This window comes from Octodon degus, unplaced genomic scaffold (genome assembly GCF_000260255.1).
Source record: "Octodon degus isolate 3935 unplaced genomic scaffold, OctDeg1.0 scaffold00075, whole genome shotgun sequence".
Taxonomy (NCBI): domain Eukaryota; kingdom Metazoa; phylum Chordata; class Mammalia; order Rodentia; family Octodontidae; genus Octodon; species Octodon degus.
The window spans coordinates 7,691,673-7,719,028 of record NW_004524651.1 but is presented as its reverse complement, the minus strand read 5'-3'; the positions used below and the strand labels follow the sequence as shown (position 1 = coordinate 7,719,028).

Here is a 27,356-nt window from a genome sequence, read left to right as displayed (position 1 = left end):
TCAAAAGATATTAATAAGGCAACTAGTCATGTGATTAAATAAATACAAGTGATATTGAAAAACACTGATAAAACTGTTCCTTACTCTCTTTTCTGTCTCCTTCTGGGTTGTAGCACATGCTGAGAAGTACCTTGAGCCCCTTGAAGTGATTATCGCGGAGACCTCTGTGCTGACCATTTGCTTGAGAGGGCCAGCTCACGTCCACTTCACTCAGCTGGACTCCCGGGTGGATGGCGCTCCTGGAGAGGGTGTGGCGCTCGACTCGTGAAGCTTGGTAAGTGTACTCACACTTTTACTGTGTAGCGTCATGACCTGTTCTTAAGTATTTCTGTTTTCTTATAAGTTGGAAACTTACATTAAAAGAATAAACGCATGATGAAAGGGAAGAACAGGCTTTCGTGGAAGGTCATTCCTACCGGCTTATTAGTAGCCGGGCATCTGCTGATGTATTTGAAGGTGTCTTTATTACTTGTGTGCAGTATAGGGAGTTAACATTTAGCACAAGTGGAATTTCATGACAAGCATACTTGTTTTAGAAAATAACTATGACACAGTTTTATGAAACCTGTAATTGCTGCAGTCTGTGTTATTTTTAAGTGCTGTAAAATCAATAGCTGTAAAAATAATCATCTTCTCGAAGTCGGTTATGATGAAAATGCCCCTGTTGTGACTATCTGTATGCAAATTCCTCTCCAGCTGGGGCTCCCTTGCAGGTATGGCTGGTCACACAGGTTCACGTCCTCTGCACATCCTGTCCTCAGAGTCACAGTCTTCTGTGCCATAGACTAAATTGCTAAGTGCTCCATTCAGAGTTAATTATCCAAACAAAGAATTTGTGCTGGGAAAAGACAGTCGCTTGGAGTCCATGGCAGAACTGGAGTATCCGCTGCAGTCACTTGGGGGAGAAAAAGATGAGTGAAGGGTGACTGCATCGTTTGCAAAGCTGGTGGCTTTCTGAGAACAGAAGCTTAGGGATGAAGACAGAAGCTAGAGCCATGACAAAGCTGCCCAGGGGACAGGAGAGTCAAATGAAGGTCTGCTTTATCACGCATGCAGGTGATTCTGCCCCTCAAAGATCTGAGACTGAAGACTCGATGCTGGGCCTCTGAGACATAACTCAGAAAGCGATTGAATAATCAGGGAAAAACTTGGACTCTTGAGATGCGCCGTCCTCCATGATGTTGAACAACTGGTTTTTTGGGGTTTTTTTAATGCATGTGGTAGCAGGGATCGAAGCCGGGACCTTGCACTTGCCAGGCAGGTGCTGATGCTGTTGAGGTGTCTCCCCAGCTCAAGCTTCAGAAGCTTTCTGTGGACGTGGATGGGACAGCCCCGAGGCGATCTGTGCTCGAGCCTTGCTGATGGGAACCCGGAAAGGCTGGAGTAGCAACATCCTGCCGTGGCGCAGCGGCTGTTAGCCTGGGCCCTGGGTAGATAGATGGGGTCTCCGCTTTGATTCCTAGCATGCTTTCGGCCATGAATCCTGGAGTCACTGTGACAATTAAATGAAGTAATTTATACGGGGTGCATGAGGCTGATTGGGGCAACAATAAATGCTCAATACATGGGCATTCTTATAGTAAGCAATTGTACAAATAATTGTCAGAGCTTTTGGGGGCTTCTTGCTGATCTCGATCTTAATATAGCTTTCACTTTGAGAACTTAAACTTCTCATCTATGCACAGTCTTTGCAGCCAGTCATAGTTAGGAAAATATTACTATATTTTTTCAGGCCTCGATTTTGGGATTTTAATGTTGACACTTTTATCTACTGTGAAGATCATTATATATTAAAATTTTTATCATGTCTGATATGCCACTTCCTGTCATCTTTTGGGTAGATATTGAGTAAATTAACTTTGCTAAATCTCCTTATCTTCAGAATGGAAACAGCACACTGTCAGAACAATTATGTCTGCAAAATAAGACCCTGCACAGTGACACAGCAGAACCTAATGCCTGCTTACTACAGCTAACACCCCTACTACTGCTAATAGTATAATTATTCTTCCTAAGTGTAGTCTTAGCTACCTCTGATGTGCTTGTTGATATTGCCAGTGTTTCACTTAAGAAACTCAAAACTGAATTTTCAATAGAATTCCTGATTAAATATTAATATATTGAAAAAATTTCTGGGCATGTTTTAACTTTCAAAAACTTGACGTGTTGTCATTATTTCATGTATCTATTTAAGACACATGTGTCAAATACCAATAGATTTTATTTGATATCGCATCTTCAGTTGAGTAGAAATTACTTTGTGATGTTACTGACTTATGTCCAAGGACAAATGCTTTGAAACTTTCCAGACTTTGAAACTTTTCCAGGGAAAGTTACATAACTTCCATTTTAAATTACTTTACACTTTGATGATTCTTGATAGAAGAGTTTTTTCAGTGTCACATTTACTTAGAGCTTTTAAACTAGTGACCCAGTCTTGTGAATCTACAAAAGTCTTAAGTGCTGGATAACCTCGGTTCCATTACTCTCTCATTTTTTTAATGTGTTTAGTACAGAGTCTACAAGGTCTCTCTACACAGATTGGACTCGCAGTGATTCCCCTGTTTTCAGCCTCCCAAGCTCTGGGATTACAGGGTCTTGCCACCACGCCAGTCTCAATCGCCCTCTCAGCGCGCCCCAGAGACAGGGCTGGAACGCCATGCTGGGGTTCGAACCCCAGCCCCTGCACCTGTCTAGGCAGGTGCTTTCGTCCACTGGGCTATTTGGCTGGTCCTACTCTCGCATTTTTGATGTTGATTGTTATAGTAGTTATTGACAATCTAAGTGATTTATTGTATTGAGTTTATATTTGTTAGGTAGATTTCAGAGAAAAAGCCTTTTGATACCTAAGATATATATAATCTTTTATTTGTGTTCTACAATATGACTGTAAGAAGATCACAGCCTGGTGCATTTTCTTTTTATTTGTAAAACTCAGTTTTATCTAGGAATAGCAAAATGTTCAGTGTAGGCTGAACTAAGAGATCTCTTTAGGTGCACAGACAATTGAACAGTACGAATTCATGGTAGAGCAGTCAGGATCATGGCCCAACAAAAAAGAGTACGGCATCTATTTATTTATGGGGCCCAGAGATGTAGTTCAGTGGCACAAGAGCCTGCCTGGCAAGTACAAGGTTACGAAACAACTAAAGACAAACCAGAAGATAGAAAGGAAGGAAGGAAGGAAGGAAGGGAGGGGGGAGGGGAAGGAAAGGCAAGTTGAGAACCCTTCTATTTTTTATGTTTACCCCCAAACGAAACCTCTTTGTGTAAGAGTAAGCTCACTAGACTGAAAGTTCTTGGAACAATTTAATGTGACTTTAGGCAGCTCATTATCTAGGTCTTTTGAGCTTTAGCAATTTGTAGAAATTAAGGGAGATGTTTGGGGAAGTGGTTTTTGAGCTTGAAAGTTTTAAAAGAATGACCCCCGTGAATATTGCTGTTCCCAGCGGCACAGCATAGAACCCTGTGGTAACAACGTGAAGGGACTCAGTGTAGAAGGCTCTCAGTGGCAAAGCATTCCAAAGTGGAGCGTTGCGGTAGCCCTGGCACCATGCTGAGCTGTGTCCCGTGTGGGCCTCCTGCCTCCTCCCCTCAGGGTGTAGGGCTGCATCTCACTCCGGGCAAGCCTTGCTCCTTTGGAGGAAATAATGGTATTGACAGTCAACATTGCATTTTCTTTCTTCTTTCTTTTTTTCTTTCGTTCGTTCATTCTTTCTTTCTTTCTTTGGCACAGGGTCTTGCTACACAGCTCAGACTCATAGTGGTCCTCCTCTCTCAGCCTCCCCAGTGCTGAGATTATAGGTGTGCATCACCATGTCCAGCTTTGGGGTTGACACAGTGCAGTCAGGGTTCCAACGGCCAGCACAGCATGTGGTACTGGGGATCGAACCCAGGTCCTTGTGCTTGCCAGGCAGGCCCTTAGACCGCTGAGCTATCTCCTCAGCCCAACGTTGTAATTTCATTAAATATTAAATACATACTAGATTGAGTCCTAAAGATGGAGAACTCCCTGTTTTTGGTGTCAGAGAAAGTTTAAGCAAGGCATAAGCAAGAGTCTATCATGGTAGGTGTGATTAAGTCATTTCAAATTTTATGTTTTCCAGAATGTAAGTAGGAACTGTGGTGAGTTCCCTGTGATGTACGCCCAAGAACTGTGGTGAGTTAGTAAGAGACACCGCTTTCCTGGTGTGAACTGGGTTGGTGGGAGTCAGCAGGAAGCTGCCAGTGGCGGTGTAAACTTGGTCCTGATTGGGTCCATGAACTTGTAATTCAACGGAGTAGAGTCAAGTGCTACTACCAATTTTAGCCTATTTACATCTGAAAATCACTCTAATATTTCAATCCATGCCTAAGTGGCCTATAAAATGGTTCCTAGGTGACTGCATGGGGAAACATTCTGTTTGCATAGTCAAATGTGAAAGTAGTGATGTACTAAGAAATACTGAGCTCCCGGCCCTGATTTCATTCAGCACCCTACTCATTCAGCTCCCATCCTGCGTATTACCCTGTCACAGCATAGGACAAGCACTCCTGGGCTCTCAGCCTCATTGACTCATTTTGTTATCCACACCCCAGCCCCAGTTCTTGAAAGTAATACACACGCAATAAATATGTAAGATGCAAAGGCTGAAGGATAACTATATGTGGTACGTGGCCAGGGTCATTTAACTAGCCATCATTATAATTAGTAAGATACTTTTTATTTTCTCATTGACTGATAAATCCTATGATTGATTTATTCACTCAAGAATGATTTCCTGGGGGCTGACGAGATGGCTCAGTGGTCTAAAGCACCTACTTGGAACAAGCTTGGCAAAGCACAGGGACCACGGTTCGATCCCCCAGCACCACATGCCAGCCAGCCCTGCCCCCTGGTGGGCTGAGCTGGCCACACACACACATACACACACACACACACACACTAAATAAATAAATGTAAAAAAAAAAATTTAAAAAAAAGAATGATTTACTGGACATACATACACTCTGTGTTCAGCACTTTTCAGATGCTAAACTATCAGTAAGAAAAATTAACAACAACAAAAAAATTCCTACCCATATGGGCCTTCTATTTTGGTCAATTAAAGTCCTACTGACCAAACTTTTTAAATACCTTAAAACAAAAGGATGGGTTTTCAAGACTTCATTTATCATCCAAATTTTAAAATACATTTTCTAGACAATGAAAAGCAAGGGGGGAAAATTCACACAATATTCAAAAGTCTATGAATTAAGACTGAGAGACTATTACTACAGATGCTAGTGTAGGATTGGTGGCTGCCCAACATCCATTACTGTCCCAGAGATTCAGCACAGAGATAAACACCATGCTTCCCTTTGTAGATTTCAGTTTTGTTTTTAAATATGGTAGTGTTTCAAATACCATGAATATTTAAAACAAATGCAGAATCAAGAGTGAGTGGTGGGGCCTGCCCATTAGCTCAGTTGTTAAAGTGCCTGCTAAACGAAGCAGTCAGGCTCAAGATGCTCTGGCTCGAACCCAGTTTCTCACATTAACCCAGAAATGCCCTCAAGGAATATTCAGCTCACCAAAAAAAAAGAGTGAGTGTTGAGACAAAAGGAGGGAAAAATGACACCTGACCAAAGATACTGTGGCAGCCACACTGAACAGTAGCTGTCAAAATAGATTTCCATTTTATCTATTAAAGTATGAAATAAATAAATGAAGTTGCCCTCCACACAAGCAAGATCAACTGCTTGACACACATGCTCCCATACTACCAGTAGCTCTCAATGAGTTAAGAAGAGAGGGTCAGCCCACATACATATTTATTTTTCCTTCACTTGGGTTGATTGATAGCTTTTCTTATCATGATTAACATTTAGTTCCACAGCTTGCTAGAATGTATAAAGCTGATGGAGTATTAGAGTTGAATATTTCTGCATGTCATGTATTTGTAAATTGTTGTTGCAAATAGTTTTAACAATACATATGTAGGCACTGTTAGCCTCTCAGTTTATCAAATATCAAACTAGTACATTTGCTCTTTTTAGGTCCTGTGACGTTGAAGGCACTCCATTGCATCTTTCCCTTAAGGAATTTTCACTCTAAGAGCAAAACCAAAAAGCAGAATAATTTTCTACCACAAGGATCTAAAGTTTTCTTTATTTAAGCACCTTTGTTTAATACATGTGTATATGGCATGTTAATGCTAAAATGCAATCTATAGTAAAGTGGTGCAGATATTAGGCTTCATTAACTCATTGGCTCAGGCCCCACATGAGAGGTGTTCCAGCATCCCTTCACTGTACAGAACAGAAATCTAACTGACTTCGGCAGAGGGGATTTCCTGGGATGGCCTCTGAGGAACAGCTTGTGTCTGCTCCACACCCCACGCCTGGCCCACAGGTAGCCACACTCTGTGGCTGACAGCCCCTTCCTGTGGGCCCTGTGAATTTTCTAGAAAAGACTTGATGGTTCATTTCTAGTCAGTAATTCATTCACAGCCCCGTGAGCAGATGGTAGCAGAAGGGAGTGGCATGGAGCATACATGAGCCCGTCAGCGCCAGTGCTTGGCGGAAGTCCCCGGAAGGGGGTGTGGAGAGAGAGCATCCAGCTGCATGTCACGAAGGGTTACGAGCACGTAGGGCAGGCTGGCATTTATGGTTTAGTTTGGTGCTTTTAACATGATAGATTGAAAGCTTCGTTTTTGATGTATCCATTTGTGGCCTAAACATCAGTGTCCTCCAACCAATAGTTATGTTTCTAAATCATAAAAATGTCACAAATGATTCATGGCGTATAATTAATATGCATACTTTAAATACCTGAATGTGATAAATTTCTGATAGAATTTTAAATTCAGAAGTCCAATGCAGTTTACACTTTTTCAAGCACCAGAGCATTTGAATTGCTCATTGCCTCCCTTCAGGTACATTCTGCACCAAAAGTTTTTAGAATATTCAGTTCTTGAGGTCTTAGAACAGGATGTGAGTAATCTTACTTTTTTTGTTTTATATTCTCGAGTTTAGGGCATGGCCATTTCTTGGTGTTATGAGGCAAGGTTGTTTCCAGAACCCGCTGTAGTTGCCAACATTTTTGGATGTTCAAGTCCCTTGTAAAAATGGCATCACAGTCACATAAGACCTACACATGTCTCCCCTCACATTTTGCATCACCCCTAGATTACTGACAACGCCTAATCCAATGTGAGGGCTGTATAGTTTTGAAATTTTTTTTATTTTGATAATTTTTTATTTGATAAATTAAAATGCCATATTATTTTTTTTGTTTGCCTTTTGGTCTAAGACTCTTCAACCAACAATTTCTTTGGTTCAAGAATAGTATTAGAGTCTCAGTATATCCATTGCATGAAACAATCTATTAAATCACACTAAGTTTCAATAATTATCCAAAACCAAACGTAAATGCTGGTGAGCTTTTATAAATTCCCCTCAGGTTTCTTTATTATTCCTTTTGTTTTATCCAAAGATTTGGGATAGTACTAAGATGTATGATAGAGCCATATTTTGTATACTTCAGGTCAGATCAAAAGTCAGATGATTGTATCAGTGCTATTTAAAAGTGCTCTTCAGATAAAATCCAGAGGCAGGTGGAAGTGAGCCTGAAGGTGGCAGCGGCACTGGTGACTGCAGTCACGCCATTTAAACCCTCTTTCCTCTTCTGTCCTAAGAAAGTCGTAGACCTCACTCTGATGCATTCTGTTGTGCAAAACAGTGGCTCCCTCAGCACACCACTGAAGCTTCATTTGTGTCACATGAGACTGCTGAAGACACTTCCACTGTCCCTTCACTCAGAAGAGGAACTAGTCAGGAATCTTCCAGTGCTATTTCAGTTACTCTTCTCTCGTTGCTGGGGCAAAATACCTGACACCCAAAATGAAGGAAGGAAAGGTTTATTTATCTCACACTTAGTGGAGATTTCAGCCCATACTCATCTGGCTCCAAGCAGAGTGGCACATGGCAGAGGGCAACCGTTCATGGCAGTGAAGAGCAGAGAGCCAGGGAGGGATAGCAGCTACAGTGCTCACAGAGAGCAAGGCTGTCTCCCTTAGGTTGCCTCCAAGCTTTCTACATAGGGATGGGTATAGCACCCCACCCATAATCCCAGCAGCACCCTACCCATAATCCCAGCAGTGGATCACGAATTAATCAGAAAGTCTAGACATATGCCCCATGACTGCATGAGGCTTTGGGGGGACAGCTAGCCACAAACCATAACCAGTGCCTTTACAACTGGAGGCTTCCAGTTTGTAGTAGCAGACAGGAATGCTTCTGCAGAATGGATTCAGGTCAAGAAATCCTTGGTAATTCACAACTTTGATGGTCCCCAACCAACAACCTAAGTGACTTCATGTTTTAGATCAACTTGCATGCCAACAGTGACAGCGCTATTACAGAAATTTCAATTGATCCTTATACTGTCCTAGAGATTACAACAGGAAATGATGTAATCTGCTGATGTTTCACCCACCCATTCATTAGTGTTTCCATGTCAAAATGTACTCTGAGTATCTCCATACATGTGAGAGCTGCAGTCAAGAGCTACATCTTGATTTCTGGTTCTTGTTTTCACACAGAGATGTGGTACATGAGAAGGTCTGATTACAAGTTCCTTCTCTCTGTATTAGTAATGATGCTACGCCCTTTTTCCATTGGAAAGTGGTTGCGCTGGCCAATGAGACATTCATGAAAGAGATTCCAGCGCATCTTGATCAGCACCTGCACAGGGGAGCCTGCATTCTTGGTTCTTTTAGAACCAAGTATTCAAGGGAAGAAGCACAAACTCACCTGCTAGATGATGATTAATCTGTGACCCGACCGCCAGCCACCTGCCAGTCCTGGCAGTGTGGAGCTGAGGTCATGCCATCTGCTGACCTAGCCGAGGACGGGCAACCCACCCCAGACCAGACCAAACTGCTCAGCACACCCACGAGCTGCATGTGCTGGTCAGCCATTGCATTCCCAGGTGGCTTATCAAAGCGAAAGGATAACCTGATGCAGAGGTTAAAAAGAATCTACTTATAAAACACTTACTGGAAGGCATAATGATATATGGTTGAATATCACCAAGTGTAGCCTGTCAGGATTTGTGGTAATCTTTTGTGAGCATCGGAGATGTTGAGGAAAAAGAGGTTACGTTTAAGCACAGGTTTGAAAAACAAATTGAATTTTGGCAAGCAGGAAAACAGGCAAGGGAGGCATGAATGAGTGTCAGCGTAGCTGAGAGACCAGGACCCTGGGGCTTGAAGGTAAATCGCACTTTGCCGTCAGCCTGGTGGACCGTATCAACAGATGCCACACTTCTGCTCAGTTACTACGTGTCTTACTCACTGTCCCATTGCTAGGCTAAAATACCCAGCACACCAAACTTACAGGAAGGTAGATTAGGGGGCTGATGCGTTCGGCCTGTGGATAGCTGGCTCCAAAGCATGAAGGTCATGGCGGAGGATGTCTGCTGACCTCATGGTGGCCAGAGAGCAGTGAGAAGCGAGCAGCTGCAGGGAGAGACACACGCTTCCGGGTCACGCCCCGCCTGGCCCCAGCTCTCAGCATCGCGTTCCCTGGTGCGCGGCACCTCCTCATCCAGCTGCCTTCCAGTGCCTGGCTGGCTGTGGATCCACAAGCCTTTGGGGGTCGCTCACCATCCAAACCAGAACAGCAGCTTCACTTTCGACCAGACGTGCAGTGACAGCCCCAGGAAAAGAGATGCCACATCCTCAAGTATCCTTTTCTTTCATACTGATTACTTCTGCCTCTAGTTTTAAAACCACATCAAAAAAGAATTTAACTGTGTCTCCATATTGAAGTGAAGCCTGGAAATAGCTTTTAAGAAGTGAAAGTAGTTGTAGTTTTCACTAAAATATTCTATGTAGTCCTTAAAACGCTTCTTACATATTATGTACACAAACCAACTCCCTATGATCATGGGTCATTATGTGTACTGCACTTGTGTGCTAATAAAAACAAGTTAAATATTCCCATTATTCCCAGTTACAAACTAAAAAATAAAAAACTCCACAGTACACAAAATACCATTGCTCTCTATTGAAATGATAAACCTATAATTTTACTGTGAAGTCTATGACAAGATTATGTCAAATCGAGAGCTGTGACTAATTACTAATCAGGATGTGTCTAATTAAGATTGTCATAACTTATCTCATTAACAGCACATGCATATGAACTTAAATTTCAATTAATAGGCTTTTTTTCCTCTCCACTGAACTCACCACACAGTGGCCAATGACTCCTGCCCTTCAAATTGTGGTGAAAGAACCCCATGGTGGTCAAGTCTTATTTTTAACCACAGTTTTTCATCCTTACTACGGTTTTTCAGAATGCTGTGCTTGTTTTCTGGCTGGCCTTCTCATAGTGCATGTTTACACTGTCTTAGAGTGGTATTTGTCTTCTTCGTTAAATTATAAGCTCTTTGAGAGTAAGGAACAAATAACTGCAGGCTTAATCTTTGCTTCCTTGGAACAGAGCTCGGGCCTGGCTGTGGTAAGCTATAGGAAGCATTTGAGCAAAAAATTGCTGAAATGATGAATTAATGAGGAGATCACACTCTTGTACACTGGTGGACTCAGTTTAAATTCCATCAATGGAAAGTACTAAGGGAGCAATTTGAGAATGTCAGCAAGGGTTTAAAAGATAAGGACAAAAATGTAATAGAAGAGGAGCTATTTGAATACTTTCGAAACTGCAGAGAGCAAATTCGCATCTGGATAGAGCAGAGGTTGGGCCAGGAGGTGAGTGTCCATACACTGGAGAAGAGTGAAAGCCTCAAGGAGCCCCGCAGGAGGTCAGTTGTCGTGGGCTATCTTGAAACTTGACCACTATCAGCCGATTGAGCTGCACGTTTACAAATGACACATAGTTCAAAGAAGAAATCGCAAGAAAAGTTAAGAAATATATGGATGGACTGAAAATGAAATCACTACAGAGCAAGATGGATACAGTGCAGCTGAACAATAATTAGAGGCATGGTTTCCGTTAAATATTTATATTTTAAAAATATCAAATCTTTAGACCTAAAGATACTAGATTGCATGACTAGAAAAATTCAAAGCAAGTAAAAACAAGGAAATAATAAGCATAAATTAAGAAGTGAATGACATAAAAATATAAAAATAAAGAAAATAAGTAAAACCAAAAAGCAGTTCTAGATTAGTAACATTGATAAATATTTAGCCAGAGTGCTTGGAAAAGAAGAAATGATTGTATCAAGAAAGTCAGGTTGTACCTACAGATTTTATTCAGATTGTATCACTCCAGTGAGGTTGTGTCACTACAGATTTCATACAAATGAGAATAACAGAGATCGTGTTGTCTTTCACCAACAAGTTCTGCAAGTAAAATGAAATGAAAATTTTCTTTGAAATCTGAAAACTATCAAAGCTCTCTGAAGAAGAGACGGCTAAGTGATGCGAAGCCCATTGTCTATTAAACATCGGTCTGTATTTTTAAAAATTTCCCTATATAGAAAATTCCATTCTGAGTAGCTTCGCTGATAATTTCTACTGGAAACTTAAAAAAAAATAATATCGCTTATAGTATAGGAACCAATCTGGAATATAGAAAAGGTACTATTTCTGACCTTATTTTGTGAAATCAGCATTAGCCTGCTACCAAAACTACAGATAGGACAAGAGATGAAACTACAGACCAATCTGCCTTAGTGATACTATGTTCTTATACAGTAATACAAGTTGGAAATTAACACTTAAAAATCAGTATAACTTATGATAGCATAAATATTAAATATTTAGGAACAAATGTAATCTTATGTTCAGGATCTGTGCTTATACAGGCAAAACTACAAACCAAGACTGAGAGAAATTTTGAAAAAAACTAAACAGTGGAGAGAGAGTTCTTGTTCATAGGTTAGAAAACTCAGTCTTCCTAAGGTTTTGTTATCTTTATTCTTTTATTATGATTTTTTTTCTTTTTCTGTATTTAGTACAGGGTGCACAGGATCTCACTACGTAGATCTGACTCGAGGTGATTCTCCTGTTTTCAGCCTCCCCAGAGCTGGGATTACAGGTGCGTGCCACCACGCCCAGGCTCAATCACCGTCTCGGTGCACCCCAGGGGCAGGGGCAGCCTGGCAGGCTGGGGATCGAACCCAGGCCACTGGGCTCTGCCTAAGCGGGCGCTTTAGTCCACTGAGCTATCCGGCCCCTCATTATCTTTAAAGTGGCCAATTGTATCAATGTAATCTCTTTAAAATCCTACAAAATATCTTAGTAGATTGACCAGTTGATCCAAATGGTACGTAAGCCATTCCATTAAAACAAAAAAATAAAAACAGTGAAAACGCTTTTAAGAGGAAAGCAAGAGTTCTTGTAAGATCTTAAGTCTTACTGTAATGCTGTATTAGTCAAGACAGGTGATAGTCCCATCCAGGCTGTGGCAAATGACAAAAATTATTCCTTTTTCATTTTTCTGTCTCTAGATGTTTTCCTTATTCATTTGTCCATAGACTGCTAGTTTGATTCTACCTCTTCACTCCTGAGAATAACAACACAGAGAAAGTGGGAGCACTTGCAACTCTTTCGCACACTGCTTTCCTTTCCTTGGGACACACGCCCATGTGTGAGACTGCTGCAGCAGGGCTGGTTCTGTTCTTGGATTTTCAGGAATTACCACAGCAATTCCTTAACTGATGCACTCATCTGCAGCCCCAGCAGTGACGTACGGAGCCCTCCTTGCTCTGCTGTCTCTTCAGGGCTTACCTCTCGTTGCACCGGGGCAGCGATTCTCCCAGAGCTCGAGGGGCTACCTCAGAGTGATTAGAATTTGCAGTTTCCTGGTGATCGGTGTTGACCTTTTGAGAATTTTCTTTAAAAACCGTTTCTCATTTTTATTAATTGGATTATTTGTTTTTGTTGTTGTTGGGCTGATAGTCGGGATTTTAGCCCCTTGTCAAAGCTATCATTGACTTGCATTCTTCTGAGTCTGCAGGCTGCCTCTTCACCCTTATTTCTTGTGGTGCAGCAGTTCCGTAGCTCACTGCGCTCTCTTTTGTCCACTTTTGATTTGGTTGTTTGTGCTTTGGGGGAATAATCAAAAGCAATAAAACTACAATGCAATAACACGTTGCCCCGACAGATGTCCTCAGGCTTTCTCCTATGTTTTCTTCTAGTGGTTTTATTGCTGTGGATTTAAAATTTTGCTGGGGTTATGACCCAGCAGCATAAGCACTTGCCTAGCCTAGCACAAGGTCCTGAGTTCACACCCTGGTACCAAAAAAAAAAAAAAAAATTGCACCTTAAAATTTTTGTATTACATGGTTGTGATACATAGTAGTTATGGTTTCTCCAATAATTTAAAGAAGAAAATAAAAGAGATGGTGGAAAAAGGGGAGATGTGCTAAGTTTCAAGCTTTATGCTTAAAGCTTTAATCCATCTTGTATTGACTTGTATAAAAAGTTTTGTGCAACATGAGGAGCAAATTTCATTTTTCTGTGTATGGACACCCAGTTTTTCAAAAGCCATTCATTAAAGAGGCTGTACCTTCCCCACTGTGTATTCTTGGCAGTTTGTTGCAGTGCCTCTGACCACAAGTGTCTGGCTCCTCTCTGGGCTATCCTGTTCTATTACTTGGTGTTCTGTGTTTTTGCCAGTACTATGATATTTCAAAAATCAGAGAGCATGGTGCTTCCAACTTTGTTCTTTTGCATAAATAAAATCCTCATGAAAATTACTTCAAAGCATACATAAAATTCATTGTTGCCTTCTTATTGTATTAAGTAGTGCTGTAGCTAGAATCAAGGAATGTTGTTAGTGATAAAAACACGATGGCTATATTTATTATTTTATTTTCTCTTCTGTATCTGTATTGATGCATTTTATGGATGATTTGCTTTACTCTGGACTCTCCAGGAGTGTGCAGAAGCTGTCTTCAGTGTCTGTCTGTATAGGAACTAGCTTTGGAAATCAGTAGTTTTCTTATAGGCTAATTTTAGACAGAATGTGGTCTGTGGAGTGGGAATTACTTCTAAAGTAGAAGTTTCCAGAGACAAACTTTCCAGTCCTCTGTGAAGCAGGTCTGCTGATTTCTGTGATAATTAAAAGGTAAATGGTAAAGTGCCCCCTTGTCAGGCTTGGAGCTGCTGAGTAATTTTCTATAGTACAATAATTGGATGCTTTCAACCATGAGTGTGGACTTTACAAACTGGTAAAATGATAATGACAATATATCATAGTACTCATAATTAAGCATTTCGTTTATGGCCGACACAGATTGATCTCGTGTAAATTATTTCCGCCAGCTCATGTTCTGTTAATACTAATCTCATGTACTTGTAAATTTTCAGGGAATATTAAGTGATGACAACACTGAGGAATCTCTCATGTTCATTCGTTAAGTTGAACACCTTTGTGTTTATTATCTATATCTGACTGTATCATCCAAAATTGAGACGAGAACATCAAACAGGTGACAATACTTCAAAACAATAGTTTTCTTTAATGAAAGATGACAAAATTAATAATTTTTTCAATTGTATCTAGGACTATTCATTTAAAAACCTATGGTTTCCCATACTAAAATTCTGGAATTAAAAGCATTGGAAAGGTTACCTAATGTTAGCACCCAAAGAGACTTCATTAAAATTCACAATACAACACAGGTACTGTACAAGGGAGGAATAATCTTTGGGTAATTTTCCATTTTCTTAAGCATCTAAGAATCAAAAATAATTTTTCTTTTTAAATTTTAGGTCTTACAATGGGATTTGCCTGTGTACGTGTGTGTGCGTATGCGCGCGCGTGTGTGTGTGTGTGTATGTGTGTGTGTATAAAATAATTATTAGTGTCTCCATGACAGATGTTTTGCAATGCTTGAAAAGGGCAACTTTAATTCATCATATAAATGAGGGCAAGAGTAAATTAAAATTGGAGCTTTTGGTTGTGCTTAGTGGAGAGCAAATGTGGAAATGCAGAAGCCGGGTGGGCTCAGCCATGCTGATTACACTGCTCCTCTCTGGCCTTAGCTCCCGTGGGCTTTCTGTCTCCCACTCTGTTTTGCTACTGCCTTGGCTAAGAAGAGATCCATTGTGTACTGTGGGGGTGTATTCAAGAGAACAAGAGAACTGCAACTCTTCAGACAGTAATGGAATATAACATTTGTTGAGCTATCATGAAAAGTAAGTGCTTTGATTTCAAAATACAAAATCTTTAAGAAGTAGGCCCACTTACCCTGTTTGGTTTGAGTGCTCCAGAAGGAAAAAGCGAACCCACTGGACATGCTGCTGCTGTATTAGTACTGGTTACGGTCAGCTGAAATGACGTCAGCAGCTCTGCAGATAGTGGGAGGAAGAAGCAATTATACAAAATCTCACCCTGTGCGCCACATAATTATCTCCTTTCAAAGTGTGTTGTGTTTACAGGGGAAATGCCCCAGAACCTTTTGTGGTGCTTCTGTAATATTTTTGAAAGAGATTCTTCTGGAATTTAATTAACATTTGGAAATTAACTTCTCACAAGGATGTATGAATAGCAAAGGAAAGGTTGAAGGGAGAAGAAACAAGGAAGGGTTAGATCAGATTTGCTTTGGGGGTGGGAAGACTCAGACTGGAAGCTGGAGGGGCTGTTGGACAGTGGGGGCGGGTGCAGGACTTGGCCCCGGGACGGCAGAAGGGAAAGGAACCCAGGGAGTGGGAGGTGCTGACATTCCCTCCAAGGGCTGCTGACTGCCAGTTCTCAAGTAGAATGTCAGTGACTTCTGACTAAAGTATATAAGCCACATGGGACTCAGTGGCATAAATGACCACTGTGGCATTGACTCACCGCATTGTCACTTTAACAGAGTTCTGTGAAACAGAGTTCTGTGCACACCAAGTAGATTGGAGCCTTTTCTAGAATATCATCTCTACCTTTGTCCTCACTTTTGACCAGGATCACAAGGACACGGTTGAAGTCTACTTTTTTCCAGAATGTTCTGTGATATAATCACGTATAGGCTTAAAATTAATTCTCCTGTTCGGATGTTCCTTGTAATTATTATCATGTCTCTGTGTCACTGACATTTTCTCAGGTACTGCTTTTTCTTTTGCTGCCCAAACTACAACTTCTTAGCTTTTGTATTCTTAGCAAGATAGGATGCTCAGTAACAGTTTAAGTTACAATGGACTGTACAAAATAATTCAGGAGAATATCATGCAGAAAATGAACAAAAGTATGAAGTATCAGTGACCTGGCCAAGATCCCCAACTGCTTCAAAGGATGAAATAAGAAACCAATTCAGTAATGTATGAAGGAGGATGGGAGGTCAGTGCCTCAGGATGGGCAGAGACAAAGGCACTCACGAGTGGACACTACCTATTGGGTATACAGTGATAGGAGGGGGCCGGCAGGAGACTCAGGATCAGCAGAAGACTCAGAAGTCTAGGGGCTCAGTGGCAAGGATAATCCTGGATGACTCCAGAAGGTGGAGGTGACCCCAGGCTAAGGAGGGTCTTGCCCTGGAGTGTTTTCTAATCTCAGTGGCCTTGTTTAATCTTAGTGGGTGGGGAGAATGTCCCATCCCTAGAGTTCATGGGAAATCTCAAAAGGGTGACACTGATCAACCCAAGCCTCCATTTATCACTCAGAGAAGTATGCAAAGATAGCCATTGTGGGTTTGTGGTCCCTAACAATGAAGCGCTATATAATACCACTCTTGCTGTTTACTCTCCTAGAGATAGTGCATTTATAAATTAAGCTCTATGCACTCTAGTTGTTTACCACAATGTCTATGTCATGTGTTAAATCTCTTGCAGTTTTGCCATCTCCCTGAAATGAACTTTGGAATGAAAACATCTATACTATCTTATTCAGAAGCTCCACAACAATGTGTTTAGTATTAATAATAATAATATTAATCAGAAGATAGTTCCAGCTAGAATCATAAAAAGTGATATAAGCTGTAATGCTCTCTGTTAGGCAGTAAATGCATTGAGATTGTTTTTACTGAAATAGGGCGGCCTAAGCCTTCCACTCTTAATGAATTTGCAGAGATAGCATTTTGGAAAAATAAAGGAGACATTTCTTTCTAGTTCTCATGCCACAAAGTGGAACTGTCACATCCTTTCCTGAAAAGTCTTCATCTTCTCTTCCTGCTTACCTCTGCTCTGCCGTCTGATGCCCGGCGAGCAGTGCCACACTGAGGGAAGGAGACTAGAACTGAGCGTCGTCGGCAGCACACGCTGCTCACCGTCCAGGGGACACCCGACTGCGCTTTCATTGGAGCATCTAGTTACAGGGTTGAGATTTCTGTTCTTTACGCAGAGGAATTTCATGGTGCAACCATTTACATCTCAACAGTTCTTTTTCTCTAGTAAAGATTTGGTAGGGCCAGCCAAACAGCTCAGCGGATTAAAGTGCCTGCAAGCAGGCGCAGGGGCCAGGGGTTCGTTCCCTGGGCCTGCCGTGCCAGCCCCAGCCCCAGGGAGCACTGAGAGGGCAAGTGAGACTGGGCGTGGTGGTACACACCTGTGATCCCAGCTCTTGGGCAGCTGTAAACAGGCGGATCACTAGGGGTCTGATCTAGTAGTGAGATGCTGAACACCCTGTAGACCCTTCCCTAAAATACAAAAATAATAAATAAAAAGATTTGGTAAATTTGGCTATAATAAAATAACAGAAATGGGCTGAATTTTCCTTCAAATCAGAACCTGTGAAGCCAAGCCAGGTGTGGCGACATATGCCCGTGATCACAGTACTTGGGTCTTAGTCCACTCTGGGCTATGCAGCAAGTCATTGCCAACCTGGACAATAAACTGTCTCCAATAAACTGATGAAATAATAGAAAAGTATCTCAGTGGTGAAATCATAGAAAAGTATTGAAATAATGGTGTATGTTTCTTTGTTAATATCACTTTTTTAGAGTGGGAAAAATTCCTTTTAAAGCAAAATTCTCATCATTATTTTTTATCTCATTGTTCTATACCTACTCAACTGCAGTACCTGTTGAGGTTATAGTTGAACATTTTGAAAATCAAATTCCAATCATGTACCAGCTCTCTGTCACATTTCTACAGTTGAGATCCTAGAGGGAACCAGGAGAGATAATTAAGTAGGAATCAAATCTTGAGTGAAAGGAAATATTCAACTTATTTTGGAAGCTCGTTAACTTTCAGTCATTCAAATATCAGTAAATTCAGTGAAAGAACTATTTATGAATGAGTAACCACAGAGCTCTGGGAAAGATATTTTTCTTGGGGCTGGGGAGATAGCTCAGTAGAATAAGCGCTTGCCTGGCAAGCACAAGGGACTGAGTTCAATCCCCAGTTCTGAAAAGAAAAAAAAAAAAGATATTTTTCTTTTAATCTTTTCACTCCTGATGTCAGAAAATGGAAAAAGAAATTAGGTCCTTTATTGTAACAGATAGCAGTGCGTGGGTGACTACACGGAGTACAGTCTCCAAGGTGACTCCATGGCATGATGCCTTGGACCTCTCTGTTCCGTGTCGTGACAGGATTAGCCACAACCTGTCACATGCTGTTAGAGTAGAGCAAACACATTAACCAGTCCAGCTCAGTGAGTGGAACATATCATTTGGAAAAGATAATAGCTAGAAAATGACAAACGCAGGTGACTGTGTCCATAACAAAGGTCGGACAGCAAGGTAGCGTTATGCCAGAAGTGCAGTGTGCGTAGTGGAAATGTTCACCGGGAAGGTCGGAAATCCTTCCTGAGTAGGGCCACACTGTGACTGTAGCCACGCAGAGAGAGTTCAACGCGGCAGGGAGCAGCGCTGCGGGCTCCAGCATTGTTGACACCCTGGCTTGGAGAGCCTCCTGCTCCCATCATACCCCAGGGCAAAGTCCCGACAGCAAGAGAGAAGACTCAAGAGCATTTGTTTTCTACATTGTACCCGCGTGTGTGGTGTCTAGAGATGTGCTATTTTCACATCCAACATAAAATTTACACAGCAAATAGTCATTTCCCAGAGTGCCCCTGTGAGCTTGCTGTTACTACGTTCAGAGTGTGCAGTGCTGTGTGCCACAGAGATAAGCAAGCATTAGTGGTCTAGTGTCGGTGGCAATACACAAAGCAAGGTATCAGTATGGCACTGAGCGGGCTGGTGAGATGGCTCAGTGGTCTAAAGCACCTACTTAGAACAAGCTAAGCAAAAGCCCAGGGACCACGGTTCAATCCCCCAGCACCACATGCCAGCCAGCCCCGCCCCCTGGTGGGCTGAGCTGGCCACACACAAAATAAATAAATATAAAAAAAAAAAAGTATGGCACTGAGCATAGGAAAGAAGCCTCCGGCTTCCCGTCCATCTGTCATATTTTGAACCGGTAGAAAACTGTATTGTCAGCTGGGGAGATGGCTCAGCGGTCTGAGCACCTGCCTGGCAAGCGCAGGGTCCTGAATTCGGTCCCTGGTACCGCAGGCCGTGCTGGCAGTGCTAGCCCCGGAGCAGGGTGTGGTGGCCCACGTGCAATCCCAGCGCTGGGGAGACTGAGACAGGGGGATCACTATGAGTCTGAACTGCATGGTGGGAGCCTATAGCCAATAAATAAATCAATCAATAAATAAATAACTGCACCATATGTGTCAATGGCACAATTTTTAGAATTCTATTTTTTTCTATCAGTTCTTTATTCGTGTGTAGGATTCATGTTTTTCTTTTGTGTTTACAGCAATTACCTGTGATACAGTTACTGGTAACATGATTAACTAGTTATAAATCCTAATCATTTTATTAGTTCCTCAGTTATTCCCGTGGGAAATCTGATCAGTCCCGTCACTTGTCTAATCACCTACACTTGCAGAGCGCTTCCTGCAGGCCACCGCTGCGCCTCTTCCCTCCCCGTCGCTTGGTTCTGCTTCAGAGTCAACATTTACGGCACGTCGTTGGGACGGTAGCGGTAGCGACAAGTCCTCAGAACACCTGGGAAGTATATGTCAAAGGCCCTCCCTGTTTCATCAGTTTTTAAGAATATCTAGTACCTCAGCTGAATTAGCTTTTATTAGTTTGTTTCAGAGGCACTTAATTTTAAAATTCACTGAGCTTTGAACAGTTTGTACAGGTATGATTTCAGCGAGCTCGATAATCACAGCCACGAGGCTCAGCATCATTGTGTAATGCGCCCGAACCATGACTACTTGTCCGCTTCTGCAAAGCATCTGAGGTAATTTCTGGCTTTAAAACTCAGGCAAAGTAAGGTAATTAGCAAGTGGTCAAAAGCTTAGCAATGCTAATTAACATGGGCAAGCAAGAATTGACAGCTCCCAGAAATTTTATTAATGCTTAATTCTTTTCTTCTCCTTTTAAATTTCTCATAATTTTTTCTTTATTACCAATTTTGCATGCTTATATCTAATAATCTAAACAACTAAAAAAAGACGGTATTATACAATATAGCAGCCATTGTTGAATTCCTAATATTTTGTCTTTTACTATTTTTATTCTATTTTTTTTTAAATGTGCACATCTAATTCATTTTCAAAGTCCAGAGACTATCTTGGTAACCTGTACAACCCATATTATCATTAAAACTGTATAGATAATAGACTGGGCGTGGTGGCACACACCTGTAATCCCAGCTCATAGGAGGCTGAACACAGGTGGATCACTACAAGTCTGATCTACATAGTGAGACCAGTATTGAAATAAAAAAAAAAAAATTGTAGAGATAGTAATAAGTCATAAATTTACCATATGTTAACTTTTGGATAAAAATATAGATATTATTCTTCAGATAAATATTCTCATACTGTCCCTTTGTTAATCCAGCATGCTTAAATGATTTGAAGCCCGAGCTTGTTCTGTCTGCACACAGATTCTGGTACAATAGCTCCACCTACCCACAGTTTCGCCCCTCCTGGGGCCAGTTCCCTCGCATGTTTTGCAGGCCAAACACATGAAATGAAAAGTGCCGGGACTCAGGCGCTTCTCAGTTTTAAGTGCTGAAATCTGGGGCCATCCCATGCTGGCTCACCAGGGAATGATCATCCCTTTGTCTGGGGTGTCCACGTTGTCTGTGTCTCTCACTCACCACCTCGTCGTCAGGCCGTTGGTGCAGGCGGCAGGGCTTGCTGTCCCGCCAGGCCGTGGTGCTTCTTTCTGCGACTGCTCTGCAGGTTACCACCGAACCTAGTGTCACCACGAACTGCGCCTCCCACTCCCCGCCTCTCTGCTCACCCAACCCAGTTCTGTGTTCCCTTCATTCTCTACCATGTGCTTCATTCTAGCTTACTATAAAGCTGGCTTATTGATTGCATCTTTGCTTTCTGGCCTGTGTTCTGACACCACGTGCATCCTCATGAGGGCGGCGTTTTGTACTCACTGATGCCACGCGCCGTGAACATTGGAAACCATGGCTATTTGTTGAGTAATTCAATACAGGTGACATAAAACATTGCAAGCAAAATTTTTCAGTAGCAGAAAGGTGGGCCAACATCTTTAACAGCCTTTAGAAGGCCAAGAGTTAGGTGACAGGAAGACAGTGTGGAAGAGCAAGGCCTCAATGAGTGTGTGTGTGTGAGTGTGTGTGTGTGTGTGTGTGTGTGCGCGCACAGCCACACATGCTTCTGCAACTAAGAGATTACCATAGATATTTAGGTGATAAACAATTTGTTATTTTTCCTAAGCATATTTCCCAAGTTTTTAAATTTATCTTTAATATTTTCTTTTGGGGATTTTATGATTCACATCAGTATATTTCGGCATAGAAGTACCTCTTTGTTTATTGCATAATCTTGGTGTAGTATGCAGTGGTTAAATACTAGACATGTATGATATTCTTGATATCATTCTTTTGCTCATGAAGATCTAAATAAATTTTGAAATACTTCTCATTTTACATGTGCAATGACTTAGAACAATCCCTAGAAAACTCTTACTATTGAGTTCATTCTTACAAATTTTTAATGAGATTATTGGAATTGGACATAAAGATGCCCAAATCCAGATTCAAATGTAGAATTAAGTACCAGTAATGCATTGCTAAAAATTTTTATTTTTTTCTTTCTTTAATTTTATTTTCCTTTTATATAAAATAAAAAATATATTATGTTCATAACTTTCACACAACTGAGGACATGGAGAGCAGTAAAGATTGCCGTGCATGTCACATATACACACGTCAAGAAGTCTCACTGAATGAAAAGCAAAATGAAGGATCAAGAGCAGTGGTCTGAAAGCTACCCATAGGATTTTGGGATTTAACAAATAACAAGAAGTGTGAAATTTCAGACCACAGCAGTGTTGATAACAAAAGAATGATAAATATAAGAGCACAGATTTTCAAATTAAAAACAGTAAAAGCTACTTAACCAAAATCCAAACTTAAACATTAATACAAAGAAAAAAGAAAACAAATTCAAAATCAAGTAGCAAATAAAGCCAAATGAAGGTCTATCAATTAAAAACCTATGTAAAGAACTGTCTAGAACATAACACAATATGGGCTATTTACCAATAAGACATCTTAGTTTTCTTATATACTTCTCCTTACAAGAGAATTTATCATTTAACAATGGGAATGTGATTTAAATGACTTTTTCTTTAAAATAATTCCATATTTTGAGATCAGTGTACACATGTTTATTTTGTAGACATGTTCCAAAACTAAGATATATAGTGTGGAATACCTTTTCTTATTTAATACATGATTTCTCACATTTCCCCATATTCAAATTGATAAGGACTTTGGCAGCAACTATGCTGAATTCTTTTTTTTTTTTGGGGGGGGAGGGTACCAGGGATTGAACTCAGGACTCTGCACTTGCCAGGCAAGCGCTTATTCTACTGAGCTAGCTCCCCAGCACTACATTGAATACTAATCTTGCAGAAAATTTATTCTAATTCAATAAGCCATAAAGCCAGAACAAAGCATTATTTATGATTTATGAAAACCATTGTGTTCCTGAGGCACAAAACATAGAACTACTGAAATTACCAGCTGGATGAAACTATGAAGATAAACCAATCAATTGATAGATGAAGTCTTTTACAGCATATTGTTGGATTTTGCTTCCTAATCCGCTCTGCCAATCTATTTCCTTCAATTGATGAATTAAGTCCATTTACATTGATGGTTATAATTAAGATGTACTGACTTATGTTTGACATGTTATTTACCTGCTGTTGTATACCCCTTCTTCTTCTGTGTTTAACTGTTTGCCCTGTTTGGTGGGTTCTTTCCATTCTCCTTCATGGAGTTGTGGCCATTTTGATCCCTTTCTACAATATCTTTTAGTAGTCTGTGTTGGGTTTGCTTTGTCGTCATGAAATTCTTCAGTTCTTTGTCATGGAAGTATTTCACTTCTCCATTAAACTGGAAAGAGAGTTTTACAGGGCATATCAATCTGGATTGGAATTTGTTTTTTGGAAAGGCTTGTAGTACTTTGCTCCTTGCTTTTTTTGACTTGATGGTTTGTGAAGAGAATCTGACAATATTCTAGTGGGTTTTCCTTTAAATGTGATCTATTTTCTTTTCTCTAGTGAATTTTAGTATACTGTTCCTGTACTGAATTTCTGGGATCTTGATTGTTATATGTCTGGGTGTGGTTTTAATTGGGTTGATGTTATTTGGATTTCTGTATGCTTCAGTTACCCTGATGTCAAATTGTTTCCTCATATTTGGGAAGTTTTCTACTATTACTTCTGCCCATATTTTTTATATCATTTGTATTGATTCCTTCTTTCTCATTGGTCCCTATTAGCCTCACATTGTTCATCTTTGCATTGTCCTGCAGATGTTAAATTATTTTTTCCTGCATCCTATTTGTTTTTAAGAGATTTTTTCTTACCTTTTCACTAGCTGCAATTGTGTCTCTAAGGTCTGAAAGTCTATTTTCACTTTCATTCAGGTGATTTTTCCAGCATGTGATTCAGGTTTCAATTTCCTGTATATCTCTTTGAATCTGCTTCATGCATTCCATTTCTTTTCTATATTGTTCATTCAAGGATTCCATCATTTTTATATTCTCTTCTATTTTTATCAGTGTCTTCTTTAGAAACACTTAGTACTTCTTTCACTATAGTTATCATTTCTTTTTTTACCTCAGAAATTATTTCTGATTTGATTTCCTCTATATTTTTCTGCAGTCGTTTCTTTACTTCAGATGCTGTTCTTTCAGAGATTTCAGGTATGTGATTTCCAATTTCTTCTATGCTGTTGTCTCCTGCGTATGTTCTGGGTGAGCTCAGGGCCTGAGAATGCATTTTGCTCCCTTTCTTTGTCATTTTGTATAACACTGTCTTCTGACCATTGGTGTAGAGCTTTGGTACAGTTATTACCTTAGCACCAGATCTTGATCTACCAAGTTCAAACTTGTCCAGGTTGGTGTGGCTTGGGTCTGGCTGCAGTGCTCCACTTTTTCCTGCTGCAGCCCTTGGAGGTAAACCCGCTGTGTCACTCTGTCAAGATGTTCTCCTCGTGGATTAGCTGGGTGGGTCTTTCCTCTAGCCTCTCTGCAGGAAGTGCTGCCACAGGGTTCCACACCAGGCCTGTCTGGTGGAATAAGTTCCACACATGTGGGCCTCGGCACTGGCTGGCATGAGGAAGCGGTGGGCCCCGGGCTGCCCCACTCACACCTTGTATTCCTTTCTTTAACCTGAATTGTCTCCTTTTTCCAGTGGTTTGTAAATTTCTTCCCATACTTCACTGACAAAACATCTTCTTGCATTGCTAAAAAATTTTAAAATGTGAAAATTCTAAACAATCCAGTAGTACTCTGCAATTTCTAGAGTTAAGATCAATATAGAAATCTCAAAGAAAACATAAATAGAACTTGACTCTAATATAGCCCATAGACTATTCAAAAGGATTTGTTACCAAAAGATTTAAACCTACTATTACTATCTCACAAGTGTTCACATATATTGTATTTAGTGCTATAATTAGAAACTCCAAAGGCATCCCCGGCCTTTTAGGCTTATTATCTAAATAAAATAGACATGAGTGAAACAGCCACTATTATTATCCCAGTGGACATTAGAAAAAAGTGAGGCTGATGTGTAAATTAGGAGGTTCTATGAATCAGAGGGTAAGAAGAGTTTGTCTTTCTCAAAGTTGAGCTGTATGCAGTGAAATGCTGGAGAGGTCCACTAACTACAGATGGATTTTGCCCAGAGGGAGAGCATGTCCCTATCCAATGGGCCACCCAGATGAACTGTTGGGATTGCGTGTGGAATCAAATACCCAGGCTTCTCTTGTTTAACACTGTGGAGATTTTCTTTTTGTAGTTCTTTTCTTCTTTAGATGTAGGTCTTACATGGAAAGTAAGTCAACTCTGTTAACATGAAAACAGAGTTCTGTGCTTTGTAGGCTAAGACAAGAATTTGAAGCATCAAATGTAGCAGAGCACTAGTCTGCCATTCTGCAAGACACCTGAGGAGAATTCTTACGTGATGGAAAGACGCAGAGCAAGGAGGCTCAGTCCTCCACTTGAGAGTGGCTGAGAGGATCCCTGATGCAAGAATGAGTGCAGCTTCTAGATAAGTGGAATAATGTCTACTGCTTAAGTGGAACAGGATGAAGTGACGTTTTTGTTGCTTCCAAGTAAATGTTATGTGTTCTTATGTAGTGAATCCATCAATATATTCCAGACAACTAAATAGCAGATACCAAGAGAAATGAGAAGGCCCCTGCCCTCAAAGAGCTCACATCTTCACATAGGAAGCAGGATATAAGCATTAATTTAGTGGTAAGCACAACACTAAAGATGCATTCCCAGGTCAGGAAATCACCTGAGAGGGGAAGCTGATCTCACTGGACCAGGGGAACTGAGGGAAGTCACAGGTGAACTCATCTTAAAGAATGGTGTGGGAGACTTCCTGGGAAAGATGACGCTGAGACTACACTGTAGATTTTTAATTTTAAAGCTATCCAGGGGCTATGGAGATGGCTCAGTAGAATAAGTGCCTCCCTGGCAAGCGCAAGGGCCTGAGTTCAATCCGTGGTTCTGGAAAAAGAAAAAAAAAAAAGGTATCGAGTTCACTAAACAGACACAAACATAACACATACACACACACACATACACACACACACATTAATGTTTAAAACAACATACACGAGAAATAAATATGGAATCCAATGCAATTTAAAAACAAACAAACAGAAAACCCTGGCAATCAAGAAAGTGGAGAGTACAGTGTACCTTGTAGTTAGTGTGGGTTCAGGCCTGGAACACAAAAATAAAATAAATGTGCAACAACCTAACATACACACACACACACACACACACACACACACTTGTCCAAATGCATATTGAAGTTATAAGGCATGAGCCACAAAATGCAGTGAATGTTTACTTTTAAAAGCTTACTACTCTAAAAACCACCTTGTCACCCGTCACCCTCAGAATAGTTCGCTCAGATCAAACACTAATCCCATCATCCTTGCCACTTGCTCAGGCAGTTCTGGAAGTCCTCTTCCCCGAGAGTCTTTAGCTGTGCTGTCATGATTCCTCAATGTCCTGAATCTATTTAAAACATTTCTCTCCCATGGTCATTTTGACTTGGGGCAAGAGCTACAGATTCCACGGTGTCAGATTCAAGGAATAAAGTGGATGAGGATAAACTGTGATGGTGAATATTTAAATAAAAAAGACTTAATGTTTAAATTTAAAAATGCTTTGCTACCATAAAATTCACGTGGCCGCTCCTTCCCTTTCAAAATACTCCCCTCTCCTTTAGGCCACACCTACCCCATCCGCCCTCTTTCTTGGCAGCATGTCTCTTACTGTAGTAAGTCTTTTTAAAAACTTAAACATTCAACATGCTTTTAGGTCACCCCTTGTATGTTTATCCTACCATCTTATCCGGTGTGGGGCAGTACTGTGTTCATACAACCAGCATTCCAACCACTCAGAAAGACTTTATCGTGGAAATATGCCAACAGTCATCTGAGCGAAAATGGAGTAGTGTCCCTCCCCCTAAAGGGCTGCCGTAGACCTTCCTCTGCACAGGACATGGCATCCTGAAGTGCGGGAAGGCAAGGACAGAAAGCAGTGAGTACCTGTATTTCCTCAGCGAGGACTGCTGTTTCCGAGGGGAATGATGCTAGCTGCCCTAACCCTAGGAATTTACTTCTTTCTTTAGCCGCATGTTTTACAGATGAGAAAAGACTGCAGGTACCCTAAGCAGGGTATCACAGCACTCACCAAGCCATCCCTATTGCTCTGGTGTGAGCCTGAAGTCCCCCCCCCCCATGCCTACCTTCTGGGAGTCTTTACCTCTGCAGTGCAGCATGAAGAATTGAAAATCTTACCTGTGGATCTACTTTTGTAATAAATAGTGAATCTTACCAATCACAGAGGCAGAACTCAGAACAAGTGTTCCAGTAGGGCAGAGCCCACCAGGACCAGTCCAGCTGCCCTCTACCGCACTTCCCCCTCCGATGGCCTTCAGGGCTCTTCCTACA

At 41.1% G+C, this 27,356-nt stretch overlaps 1 long non-coding RNA gene across 1 annotated transcript in view; it reads right to left on the bottom strand.

Moving 5' to 3' along the window:
• Positions 1 to 209: 209 nt before the first annotated feature.
• LOC111817944 overlaps positions 210 to 27,356 on the bottom strand; it is a 185,530-nt gene continuing 158,383 nt past the window's right edge. Inside the window, exon 3 of the long non-coding RNA XR_002822035.1 lies at positions 210 to 270. This is a non-coding gene — a long non-coding RNA (uncharacterized LOC111817944). The remainder of the gene's footprint in view (positions 271 to 27,356) is intronic.